The sequence below is a fragment of the Acomys minous genome, assembly GCF_964271855.1.
Source record: "Acomys minous genome assembly, chromosome: 18".
Lineage (NCBI taxonomy): Eukaryota > Metazoa > Chordata > Mammalia > Rodentia > Muridae > Acomys > Acomys minous.
In genome coordinates this window covers 45,589,202-45,603,501 of record NC_140501.1, presented here as the reverse complement: position 1 = coordinate 45,603,501, position 14,300 = coordinate 45,589,202, and the positions used below count along the sequence as shown (strand labels likewise).

Here is a 14,300-nt window from a genome sequence, read left to right as displayed (position 1 = left end):
CCCTTGGCTACAGGTGAAGCATCACAGGCTATCACACATTCTTGACCCCATTGATTACATGGTTTGGGGTTTTGTTGTTTGAATTTTACAGTTCTTTATATAGTTTAGATATCTCTCCTGTGTCTCCTGTATAGTCGGTCAAGACTTGTTTTCCATTCTTCCTTCTGGTGATGGTTTCCTTCACTACTACACTTTCTTTCTCAGCTATAGCACCATGGCGTTTCTGAGTAGATACTTTAAAGGGAATATACACTTATCACTAATTAAACCCGGCAGGAAATGCTCTGAGATGCCCAGGAAAATGAACTGAAAGACAAGAAATGTATTAGCTCTATATAATGAAACTGAAATGCTTTTTAGAAAGGCAAAACCAATCAAAAGCAAGTGGAAATAAAAATGTGGACTATCAGAACAGTGTGATTCCTCCAAAATCAATCTCTATCTCCAACGCATAAAACCCTATCAGATTCTGTTGTTGCAATTAGACAAGGCAACTATAATTCATTTGAAGATATAAATAAAACAGGAATGGCCAGAAACGCTCTGAAAAGCTAGAGCAATGATGAAGAGCCAGTATTATCAGGTACTGAATACTAATGTGAACTCTATGCGGTTCATGGCAAAATCACTATAACAAAATCAGCAGAACAAAAGACAGAAAATAGATTTGTAATCCTTTTAGGAAACCCTGAAATCTGATAGTGAAGCTGCTGTTCTACTTTCAATAGGGAATTTAATGGAGAAAATAATCTCCCAGAAGGATGGTGCTGCTGCTCCCTACTTCATGAAACTAAGTGCCATGACCTCTTCAACCCAAGTGTTGTCACTGTAAAACACGATTATAACAGATGAGTCACCACCGAGGGTACAAGACAATTCTTCGGAGACTGATGACATTTTATCTGCTCAATAGGTGCCTAGACTCTTAAAATGCTTTATAAATCACACTGCCGTTTCCTATCTCGAAATCAGAAGTTGTACTGGGCAGTAGCTATGGAAGGTACCTTGTATATCCTGTGCGTTTGATATCAGCTTGCTCTCTAATCAGATGGTTGTACTTCCATAATGATGCCCCATCGCAATGGGAAGGCTCCTAATAGGATGCTATGGCACGAGGGATACTGAATCATGATTCCTTTTGCTAATTTATTGACTTATTTGCATACATGATGACTTATCCTACGAAAGAATATGAAGTGGTTTTCAGCAGAAACTCAATAACATGATAAAATATAAGTGAAAAAGTAAATGAGTCCCCATGGCAAAGACAATTTAAAAGAGTAGGTGATATCGACAAGGGAATGTTAAAGGATTATATAAAGGGTTATGTACTTGCCTATAGTTTATTGCTAATATTTTCCTGAGCTATCTTTTTTTTCCTGACCTATCAAGATAAAAGATAAAGTCAGAGAGAGAGAGAGAGAGAGAGAGAGAGAGAGAGAGAGAGAGAGAGGAGAGAGAGAGAAACAGAGACAGAGACAGGCAGAGACAAAGAGAGACAGAGAGATTGACGGCTCTGTTGACCGGAAGTTAATAATAAAGTTGTATGCTTTCCTAAGGAGGGAAAGAAATTACGTGAATTTTTAAGTAGAATACACAAGCTTGTTTGAACTGTGCAGTATTTCTGTGTACTTTGGGTCTGGAGAGCTTGAACAGATTGGGTTCTAGCTAACAATGTATCCACAGTGATGTATTCCTCCCGAACAACGCTTTCCTTTGGGTGAGCCTCTCTGTCTTTTCCCATTGTTATCTGCAATTCTCAGGTTCTATGTTGAGTTCTATTCTTTTTTTTCTGGACTCACTCTGTAGACCAGGCTGGCCTCAAACTCACAGTGATCTGCCTGTCTCTGCCTCCTCAGTGCTGGGATTAAAGGTGTGTGCCACCACGCCCGGCTAAATTCTATTCTAAGCTGACTCACGCCTGGATATTTATTAAGGAGTCCTTGAATCCACTAAGAAAGGCAAAGATTAAGATTGGGCCAAGGGACAAGCTGATAGGAAACAGGCCTGATTGACAGCTTTGGGTTCCCAATAGGCAGCCCATGAACTCAGAACATCCATCAGAGAAGGCTTAGGCTGGCTCAAAGTGGCTCCTATGCCCATTTTAGTTAGTTAATGGAAGTGGGCCATTCTAGGAAGGGACCATAGGCAAGGCTTCTCTCTGGGGAGGTGGGGATACCTAGAACAGATGATTTCTCAAGGCATGGTTGATAGCTGGGAAATCAGTTTATTGGAAGAAGGATTGCATATCCATAGAGGATCCTCAAACACCAAATCCAGGCTCAGCAGGGAATCTCTATCACAGAGAAACATGGTGTTCAGGGTTTACCTGTATAGCAGACCAGTATTGTGTATGTTGTCCCTCCTTCTCGCCCTCTCTCCCTCTGTTTCTACTCACATAAACCCACAATCTTCAGATATTTTCAACCATCAAAATTGTATTGTGCCTTGTGTTAGATTAATTGAGAGCTAGCAGAGATCCTAAGCTGAGCTGTATAGGTGATAAAATTTGTCTCCATGGCCACAACCTTTTCTCTGCCTCTTTCCCATCTTCTTGCTCTTGGCCCTTCTCTAAAACTTACTCCAAAAGCTGAATTTATGCCTTCATGCTCAGCACTTTTGCTGCCTTTCCAGACCCTTCTTTTACTAATTTCTTTATTATCAACACTAATAGAGAGAGATTATCATGCTTATAACATTTTTCAGGGGTAAATGCTTTTTAAAAAAATTTGTTTTACTCTCACAAGTGAAGGGGTGTGAAACTGTGATGTGAAATTTCATACACATGCAGAGAGAGCAGGAGAAAATAGATGGGTATTTGAGTATTAATCAAAGTACCAGGAGAAAATATAGTGCTTTTCAAAGATTAGTCCTCTCTTTGACTAAATAGATCTAAGACAGTGTTCTCTGATGCCAGATAATACCAGGCAAGGAATCTAAGTGAGCTGCAGAATAATGACGTATATGCACATTCTATTTACTATCAGCCACACTTGATAACACCCCTTTCTAAATCTCTGGAACTCATCTCCAGGTATTCAGAAAGAGACATATAAAACTTTTTCAGTGATCCTCCCCTGCTCTTTTGCTTTGAGTCTCTCATCACTGTTGTCTGTTGGTCAAGAGGCCACCTGACGCACAACTCCTAGTTCTAACTGTAGTCATTGTGAACACTCAAGCATTCATGCCAAGAATGCTGACCAAGTGCCTCAAGTGGAGCAAACACCTAGTATCCTCTCTGTTATGTGCCCCACTAGAAGAATGGAGACGCCACCCAACTCCATGAGTTGTGTTTTCAGGTGAACAGTGCTTTGCTCCATTTCCAGGAGAACAACTGGAGAGGAAGTGCTTTGCAGGATTGATGCAGATGTGCAGTACAGTCTCTGCTCCGTAGTTTTCTGTTTGTGTTATTAGGACTGAGGCCGCTGGACTTGGCTGAGCTGGGCCCATGTAGATGTCTCCTCTCTGGGAAGGACACAAAACTGCCTCCCTTAATCCAGTGTCAGCTCGGAAATGTGATCTGTCATCCTCTCACTCCAAACTCTCCTTCAAATTTGATTTTTACTAGCAGTCCTCCTAGTTTGTGTCCAAACACATCGAAATCCCAGTTAAGAGTTTAGGCTTCTGTTGTGTATACAAAGGAATTTAAGAAGCAAGATAACATTTATGGAAGCCAAGTGCTTCCTCAGCATTTTTTGACTTGAAGAATAACAAGATCTATATATATATATATATATATATATATATATATATATATATATATATATATATTATTCTTTTTCTCTATTAAAAAAAATTAAAGTTGGTGAGTTAAGTCATAAAACCAAGTTTGCAGACCTTAAGATATGCTAAGCCGAAGTATAATCCCAAAGTTCACCACCTTTCCTGTAGGACAACGCAGAGACATTCAAGACAACAAGCTCTACTTGATGACTTTCAGCACTTAATTTATTTTATGTGTCTAGGAACGAACTATATGTAGACCTACACATTTACCCTACACATTTTGTACTGTTTAAAAGTCAGCATAGAAAAGGGCTCAAGAAGCCAAGGTACCAAGGCACCTTTCCTTCTAGGTGGATTGCCATGTGTGGGCGCCAGCATATTGCTTCTGTTATTAGGAACTTCTTTTAGTCTCAAAATCTTGCGTCTCCAAAGGACTCCCCACACAGAACAAGTAACCAAGGAAAGCCTTCTGTTTCCTGTTTCCAGGAATGAGTAACAAAAAGAAAGCATGCGTCTAACAGGTACGTCATTCCAAGCCCACAGTAACCCTGAACTTGTACACATACCAGGAGTTTCATAGTGCTTTCTAACACGGAGCTTCCGTTCTTTTCGATTCCCATGTCACGTGACATTCCTAAGTATTTTAGCTTCTCCTTCGTGCCATGTCCCTACAATCCTTACAATCGCAGAATTAGTTGACTTTTCTAACAGCTGCAAATAACCTCCTCAAATCAATGGCTTACCAAACCAACATTTAGTTCTTGCTCCAGCTTTGGCAGGCCTCCACATGACTTCCCACTTTGAAACTCATGACGAAGGACTAGACACCGTCTGGCCCAGGCTGTTCTCATAGTGGAGGACGGGAACAAAAGGAACAGGGACATTCTGTGCATGCTAATTAAAGCTTTTGCTTAGACGTGGCGTGCGTCATACCCGCTAACAATCGATTGGCTTGAGAAATGGGGTGAGCTGCATCCTTGAGTGTGACAGAAGGGAGGCATGAGTGGAGGAGAGAGGAATAAATAAATTGGAAGAAAATTACACAATCTCTACCAGTTGGGTAGCCTCCAATTTCTCTGGCTGTACTCACTCTTTCACAGAGCCTGGCTCCTGTCTGACTCTCTCAAAATACTATATGCCCTAGAGTTCTGTCCTTGATACAAGCTAACACTGAGCACAAAGCCCTGACTCTTCTTTTTTTCTCTTCTTTCTAAAGCCAGGTGTACCACAGCTCCATTTCAGATCTGTCTTTCCCTGTCTCAGTCTCAGATCATCATCTTAGACTTAACAACCCCTGTTACAACTCCAGATTGCCTTAAAAAAAAACTATGTGTAAGGCCACTTCTTTTGTTGCCCTGCTCTCTGAGTTTCCTAACCCCTTATACTGAAATTATATTCTACTGAGTCTCGGCTACCCAGCCCCACTGCTTTGTCTTAGACAATTTCTTTATGAATAAGACCAAAGCCTTGAACAGTTTACCTGAAGTTTTTCAGCTCTCCAAAGACCATATGCTCCCTTCCTGGCTAAGAAATCTTTCCTAGACACTACCTCATATTTTTTTTCCTACTACCCAAACTTTTAATTGATTGTATTATAGCTTCAGTCTCTATTTCTTGAGCCATGACATCCTCAGTTCTCTACTTCCTCCATGAGTTACCATGGCTATGGTGGGACCCAGCACCATCTACTTTAAATCTGTGATTGTTCATTTCAGTTGTCACCAGGAGATGTCCTGAGCTCCTCTGTACTTTCCCAGGGTTTCCTCTTGCTCACATTTTTATAGAAGTCTAGTTCACATCTTTTCTCTCCTTCTTGCCCAGTATCTCCTTTACACTACCATTTTGAGTTGATACTCTTCCTATTTCAGTGAGAAAAAGTATAAAGAGAGTTTTTACACATTGATGCCCCAACACCTACACCTCCTCCTCCTCCTCCTCCTCTTCCTCCTCTTCCTCCTCCTTCTCATTTCTTATTCTTGTTCTTTTTGTTTGTTTGTTTTCTGAGACAGGCTTTTTTATATAGCCATGGCTATCCTGAATGACCTGGAACTCGATCTGAAGACCAGAATGGCCTTGAACTCACAGAGATTCACCTGCCCCTTCCTCCCAAGTGCTGTGATTAAAGACGTGTTACCACCATCACCCAGCCTACCTTCTTATTTAACTATAATTTAGTGCTTTTTATCAACCTTGCCCATTTTTCCACTTATCTCCCATCCCCACTTAGTCTCTGGTAACCAACTCTACACTTATCCTCTAGACTACTGGTTCTCAACCTTCCTAATACTGTGACCCCTTAATATGGTTCCTCATATTCTGGTGACCCCTACCATTAAAATTATATTCATTGCTACTTCATAACTGAAATTTTGATAGTTATGAATTGTAATATAAATATCTGATACACAGATGGTATTAAGCAACCCCTCTGAAAGGGTCATTTGACCCCAAGAAGGTCACATCCCACAGATAGAGAACCACTCTTCTAGACCAACATTTTTCAGTTCAGTGTATCAAGGAGATCATACAGTGCATTTGATGACTGGCATATTTCATTTAACAAATAGAGCTCTGATTACTGCTATAGACGAAATGGGACCTGGAAGAATAGAACAGACAGCTAAGGCAGACTAGCATCTCATGTGATAGCCTTCTTTATTTAGAGTGTCAGACAATTTATACTTTGATGGCTAAGAAAAATCACATAAGTAAAGCTTATAAGGAGGGGTGGTTAGTTCATTGGTTAAGAGCTTTGGATGCTCTTCCAGAGCACCCAGGTTCAACTACCTCAACCAATATGGTGGCTCATCCATCATCTATAACTGCAGTTCCAGGAAACCTGATGCTCTCTCCTCAGACCTCCACAGGCACCAGGAATGTACATGGTATAAAGACACACATTTGGACAAATTACTCATATACATAAAATAAAATAAATATTTGCCTGTAAAGATGGCTCAGTGTTTAAGAAAAGAAGAAACTACATGTGGGGGAAAAAGCATGTTTTTCCAGAGAGTAATAACTCAATAATAAAAGCAAACAAAAATGAGTAATCTGACATAAACTCACTTCTACTTGCTACATCTGGGAGGGGCATAAAAACACATTCCAAGAAATATTTCATCTTCTGAAGAAACTAAGGTCACAAGACTCATACGTTGTTTTCTTGGGGTTGTATCACAAGCACTCAGGATTCTCCTCATACAACTCTATTATTGGATTGTGTTCCAACAAATTCAAGTGCCATCCATGTTGACGAACATGACAGAGTTTCACTCTGCTTCTTGCTGCATTCTATTTTATCATCTAGGCATTCTATTGTCACTGCCCATTCATTGGTTGAAGAAGGCTGATTATTTCCATTTCTTGGATCTACTGAATAGTGCTGCAATAAGAAGGAGGGTGCAGATGTTTCTTGCACATATCAATTTCATTTCCTTTCAATACATATTCCAGTGTGGGATTAGTAGATTATAAAATAGCTGTTTTTTTTATTTTACAAGACTTGTCATATCCTCCATAATAGATGGACACATTTACATCCCCAACAATTGGGCAAGTGCTTCTCTACACCTTCACCAGCACTTGTTGACTTTTACGTTTTTATTTCATATATATGAGTCTTTTGCATTGTATGTATGTGCACCACATATGTGCCTGGTACACACAGAGGTGATAAGAGGGCACCAGGTTTCCTGGAACTAGGGTTTTGGGTGACTATAAGTCACCATCCGCATGCTGGAACCCATACCAGGTCCTGAGCAGAAGTAACACGTGCTCTCAACTGCTGAACCATTTTTCTAGCCCCCACCTCACTAATTATTTTTTAATTGAGCATTTATAGCTATAAAATCTGCTCTTACAGGAGCTCTCATTGTATCCTATAGAGTCTAGTATGTTGTATGCATTTTCATTCAATTCTAGGATTTTTTTAATTTGCCTCCAACCTCCCTTAATGATCCATTCATATTCAACATTGTATTGTTATATTCTGTGGCTTTTTTTATATTGATGTCTGGTTTTATTAAATTGTGATCAAATACAAGAACTTATTTTCACTTTCTTGTGCTTTGTTAATATATGGACCATTTGGAGAACATTCCATGGGCTTCTGAAAACTGTGCCTTCTATAGTTGGCAAATAGAAGATTCTCTAGATGTCTGTAAAGTCCATTTGACCTATAGTGTCATTTAACTCTGATATTTATTTGTTGACTCTTTTCCTCTGTGTGACTTATGTACTAGTGAGAATGTGAGACTGAAGCCTTTGTCTATGACTGGGTTGTGGCTAATCTGTGTCCTGTACTTTGCTTTATAAAATTAGTTGAGCTAATGCTCAATGTATATATATTTAGAATTGTTACTATCCTCTTGATTGATGACTAATTTTGGTTTGAAGTCTTTTCATCCTTATTAGTAGTGTGGCTGTGTCTGCTTGTTTCCCATTCTGATAGCTTGGCATGTGCTTTCCCATTCCTGAAAGCTGTTTTTGTCTTGCCCAGTGAGGTACATTTACTTACTTGTTTGTTTGTTGTTTACAGACAAGTAGATATCCTAGATTCTTAAATTCAATCTGGTCTTCTGTATCTTGATTAAAGAAATGAGACATCTATATTTATAGTTGTCATGGAAAGGTATGTCTTAAGTTCTATAATGTTATTGTATAATGTCTGGAACTTCTTCAATGCTCACTTACTAATGGACTATTCTGCTATGGTTTATTCCTTTTCATGCCTTACTTAGCATAAGATATTCCTTCAAGTATTTTGTAGCACTGGCTCCATAGTTATGAGTTCTTTTATTTTGTGTTTACAGTGCAAGTTTTTTCTTTCCTTATATTTATGTATTTATTTTCATTTCTTTGTATTATGGTATTCTGGACACAGATACCTGGATTGAAAGTTCTGTTTCAAACATAACAATACGTTGTATGGTTTCCTGCATTTCAACTATCTGTTGATTACTCTGCTATTATTTTGACGGGTTTGCCTTTAAATGTGACTTTGTGCTTCTCTCTTGTGCCTTTCAAGATTGTTTTGTTTACTTACTGTCTAAACAGTAATGTGTATGGAGGTTCTTGCCTCGTCTTTTTTGTTTGGCTCTGGAGAGGCAGCAGCGGTTGTTGCTGCTGCTGTTTGTTTGAATTTGCCATTCTAAAGGCCTCCTGTATTTGGATGCCTCTCTCCTTAGATTTGTAGAATTTTCTGTCATAGTTATTTGATATTTTATGTGCCGTTAGCTTGTACTTCATCTGTGATCCATAAGTTCGGTCTTTTAATGGAGTTCTGAACACCTCATGTTTTCTGGTCTCACTTTCTGAACGTGTCATCTCCACTGTCTGAATGTTCTAATCATCTACCTTGTCCTGAAGCTCTGATAATCTGTCTTCTTCTTGATCCATTCTGATGCTGAGGCTTATAGTTAGTTTTTCTCTTTTACTTGTTAAACTTTTCAATTCTTCTAAATCTCAATTTGTTATTTTTAGTATTTCAGTTTCTTCATTGTCCCCTCCGCCCTGTCCTCTAGTCTGCTTAGTGCTGGATCATATTGTACTTGTTACCAAGCGGCTCATTTGCATCCTCCTTGAAATCACTCAGGAACTTGTGTCATCTTTGATCTTTTAGAACACTCTTGAAACCATTTTGAATTCATCAGCATCACTGAAGAAGCCTGAGAATATGTGGCATTTTATAGGCCAGTCTGTGATTGTTTGGGACCCCATGCAATCTTATGCCTGAACTGACTTTTTAGGGGTATCCATCGGTAACTTATTCAGGACAAATGCCCTGAGAACTCTTAACAAGGATCAGAAATGTTGTTAATAGGAAGTCCTTTGAAACATTAAATATTGGACTTAAATACTAAACGTAATCAAACCATTGTATGGTTTTGGCTTCTTTGTCAAAAATCACGTGTCCTTAGGTATTTGAGTTTATGTCTTGGTGTTTGAAATGACTCCTTTTATTAACTAAGTATGTTTTTATGCCAATACCATGCAGTTTTTATTACTATTGCTCTGTTGTACAGCTTGGATTCTACCAGAGAATTCCTACAGCTGATAAATACCTTCAGCAAAGTGGCCGGATAAAAAATTAACTAAAAAAAAATCAGTACCCCTCCTGTATACAAATTACAAACAGGCTGAGAAATAAATTAGGGAAACAACACTCTTCACAATAGTCACAATAAGATAGTGTCTTTTTTTAAAATTAATTTATTCTTGTTACATCTCAATGGTTATCCCCTCCCTTGTATCCTCCCATTCTTCCCTCCTTCCCATTTTCCCCTTATTCCCCTCCCCTATGACTGTTCCTGGGGGGGATTACCTCCCCCTCTATATGCTCATAGGGTATCAAGTCTCTTCTTGGTAACCTGCTGTCCTTCCTCTGAGTGCCACCAGGTCTCCCCCTCCAGGGGACACGGTCAAAGGTGAGGCACCAGAGTATGTGACAAAGTCATATCCCACTCTCTACTGTGGAGAATGTTCTGACCATTGGCTAGATCTGGGTAGGGGTTTAAAGTTTACTGCCTGAATTGTCCTTGCCTGTATTGTCCTTGGCTGGTGCCTTAGTTTGAGTGGGAAGATAAAGTGTCTTAATGTAATTCTAACCAAGCAAGTGAAAGACCTGTTTGACAAGAACTTCAAAGCTCTGCAGAAAAACATTGAGAAAGATATCACAAGATGGAAAGATCTCCTATGCTCATGGATAAGTAGTATTAACATAGTAAAAATCACCATCTTACCAAAAGCAATCTATAGATTTAATGTGATTCCCGTCAAAATACCAACACAATTCTAGATCTTGAAAGAACAATTCTCAACTTCATATGGAAAAATAAAACAAAAACCGTAGAAAAGCTAAGACAGTTCTATACAGTAAGAGAACTTCTGGAGCTATCTCCATTCCTGACTTCAATTAAAAATTTAAGAGAAAGTTATTATGGAAGCACTTCTCTAGATAATTAATATTCCAATTTTCCAATATGTCCGGTTTTTAGTGTCAGCCTCTGATTCCAATTCCCACTCCAGCCCTACCTCCTGAAGTCATAATATTGGTGTAGCCAGCCTTTAATTCTTAGCATAGTAATGGTTATGCCAAACCTCCTCTGAGCAGTCCATTCGTAATGATGTGTAACACATGAATTCTCCATTTCTATTCACACTCTGAATAGTAAAGTCTCAGGGTTACTAGAGAATAAGGAACGAGCAGAATTCACAGGGGAAATATCATTCAGTGGATAGCAGACTAAAGCATAGCAATCTCAAGAAATCAAAGGACGTGAGTAATTTCCAGTGACATTTCATGGGTAATAAAATCCTCAGGAAAGAGACAGGTCAGTCTAAGAAACAAAACAGACAGGACCGTAATCATCTGTGCCCTTGTAAACCTGTGAGAGTAAAGACTGACTCATTGGTGGTAAAGGTTTTGATTGCACCTGCCTCGTGCACAGGACTGTCTGTCCTGTGGAAGGACAGCATGTAATTGATGGTAGTGTTACTATGAAGAGGAAATGGAACTGGCAGCCGAAGTCAGGCATGTTCCTTGGACAAGAGTATAATGAGCAATTTTGGCTGGGTTTGCTCCTAAAAAAAAATATACATGAAATTGAATGTGACTGGCATATAAAAAGATGAATCCCTTCCAGAGCTAGAGAGGTCTAGTGGTACCGAGCAACAATGAAGACTCCTGCTTAGACAGAAAGTCACAGTGTAGGGCAGCTTCATCTGGGACTGCTCTCCTAAAGTTTGCATCAGTGAGAGGAGACAGCCCACTGGCTGTGTTGATAACAGCAAGGAGAGAAGTAACTAAGTACATGATAAGGAACAGGTAAGGGAAAAGAGCTCTATTTGCAGCTCCACCATGGTGATGCACTCCATCATGGTGATGCAATATCGCCATGGTGATGCACTCCATCATGGCGATGCAATATCGCCATGGTGATGTGCTCTGTCATGGTGAGGTACTATTGCCATGGTGGAGAAAGCATAGCAACTGAATCACGCTCACATCTGGGAAGGTCAGGAAGCAGGGAACCAGCCTAGGTCTAAAGAAGAACCAGGCTATGACCTATGAGGCAAAGCCCTAAAGGTCCTGAAGGGTCCTAAAGGCTCTGTAATCTCCCAAAGACCTGTGGACCAAGGGTTCAACCACAGGAACCTCTATGGGAACCTTTTACACCTAAGTCATAACATCAGCATTGAGAACCTAGACCAGAGGGTCCAATGAATCAGAGTCACTTATCAGACAGGAAGGTCTTGGGTGAGAAAATAGAGTGAGTTCTGGGCATTGTGGAGGGTGTAGAGTTGTACTGCAAAATGTACTTCTTAGCTTTAAATTGCCTACCACTCTCTTGACATCCAGTGATGTCAAGGGGGTAAGAATAGCGCTGACCACCAAAACCATTTTACCAGTGGGTGTTCTAAACAATTGAATAATTGAATGAGTCAAACATTTTTAAACAATTAAGAAGTTGACGGAGGTCGAGAAAGCCCCAGTGCTTTCAATTCAAGCAGCACATTTCAATAAAGCTAAAGTTTTCTTTCACTCCCAGCATCAAATCAGAGGATTATATGTCACAAATGGGAATCAAAGTACCAACGCATGTGACTAAGTCTCTGCATGAAAGGAATAAAATTCTTTTTAAGGTAACACATAAGCCTGTCTTGCTCTGATCCAGGATCTCTGGTATGTACTCATTTCTTTCCTGAGATATAAAGATACAAACGCATCCAGGGAGAATCAAATCTCAGGCCTTAATCTCCAGTGTTCTGCAAGGCTCAGTTGCTTCCTTTGAGAAACCTGGCAAGAACCATTGATTTTTCCCAGAAGCAAGCAAACACCAGCTAATTCCTTGAGGCAGTTAATGACTCTGTTATTTAGCATTTCTCAAGGGCTCAGACACTGAATGTACAGAGCCCTCCCCAGGGGTAAAGAACTCTATCAAGGCAAAAACATGGGAGAAAAGTGAGGCATTGACGTGGGCCCCAGACAAACATATGTGTCTGGACTGGTAGAGGGTGGATGAGGTAAGGGTACCACCATTTCACCCCAGCGTCACTATCTCAGCTCAGGGTGAGTATTGTTGAATGGCGTCTCAAACCATGTGAGGGAAAGCATAAGCCTTCCATAGGTGACACATTGACTATAGAGGAAATCCTGATTAGCCATGTGGAGATATACATTTTTGTGAATATCTGGGTAGTTTCATACAATTCATTCCCAGTGATCAGATAACAGAAAATTCACGTAACTTAGCCAAGGTTACAGTCTTATGGTGTAAAGCTAGAGTCAAACCCGGGTTTTAAATTCTACGTTCACACGAGTATGGGGGCTAGGATTGCAAAAGCATATAGAACGTATCCTCCATTGATATATTTCAAGGCATAGTGAGTTCCTACCATTTGTGGCATGGAGGGAAATGGAGATTCCTATGTTGAGGAAAAGAATCTAGAGATGGTGACATCACCTCAGCTCACTCATGTAAGGCATAAAGATGTTGAGAGCATAATGGTTGGCAAAGGCTGGGGGCAATGGAGCAAACTTGGTTTGCTCAGATGGGCTCAAGAACTTCTGGTATGCTGTGTTGCAGCCAGGTTACCGTAGCTTATGATAGTGTTTTATATTTCACATTTATATATTTCCACAGAAATGTTTCAACCATAGAGAAATGTTAAATGACCAACGTTGATATGCTTACCCTAGTTTGCACACTATACAATGTAGACATGTATCATAACATACCTCATAGTACTCCATAAATACATACAGTTGTTATGATTTGAAAAAGTTAATTGAAATAAATTTAAACTGTTAATAACCACTATTAAATCTCTTCTACATAATTTTAATGCTTATATAATCCAATTCAGAAATATTCTATAAAGAATATGCTTCTGTATATTTAATTATGATATAAACTTTTCTTCTCAGAAATGGTACAAAGATTGGTAGATGGAGAATCCAGAACACTGTCCTGTGTCAGTGTGGACATCTCTAGCATCCCTGGCACTCTGCCATCTGTTTCGAGACATCACAAGAATTACTAGTCAGGCTCATGTTTTTCTGGATGCTCAGGAATTGGACTTAAAAGAGATTTGAACATTTTATTCCATAGGGCACAGAAGTAAGGGGAGGGAGTGAATCCATGCAGGGCTTCGAGGCAATGTATTCAAGAGATTGCTGGCCACTGTGCTTCCCTGGGGGCTCAGTTATCTACTTTGTTTTTATCACAGGAGGTGACTACCAGGAGGAAATGTGAAAAGAAAGGACTTGGCACAGACTTTCACAGAATTCATCATCTAGGAAATGAAATTCCATTGACAGTAAAGCTCCCCTTGGCAGTGGCCTTTCTCCTCAGGTTTGCTGAGATGTGTTACAAAAACAAACAACAACAACCACAAAGCCCTGTTCATATATCTGCTTCTATGCTTATCATAAGCTGTGTAAAGTGCTGGGCACTTTGTGCACGTCATCCACACTCTTGGCCATTACTGCCATGATTGTTCTGGTACATGCTAGAAAGCTCAGCTCAGACCATTTGAAGAAGTAGCTAAGGCCACGTAGTCAGTGAGAA

The 14,300-nt window shown here is 39.8% G+C and overlaps 1 long non-coding RNA gene across 2 annotated transcripts in view; it reads left to right on the top strand.

Moving 5' to 3' along the window:
* The window catches only part of LOC311589408, a 129,832-nt gene extending 116,019 nt beyond the window's left edge, over positions 1–13,813 (top strand). For both annotated transcript variants that reach the window (XR_014776533.1, XR_014776534.1), the window contains exon 5: positions 13,658–13,813. This is a non-coding gene — a long non-coding RNA (uncharacterized lncRNA). The remainder of the gene's footprint in view (positions 1–13,657) is intronic.
* Positions 13,814–14,300: the final 487 nt, after the last annotated feature.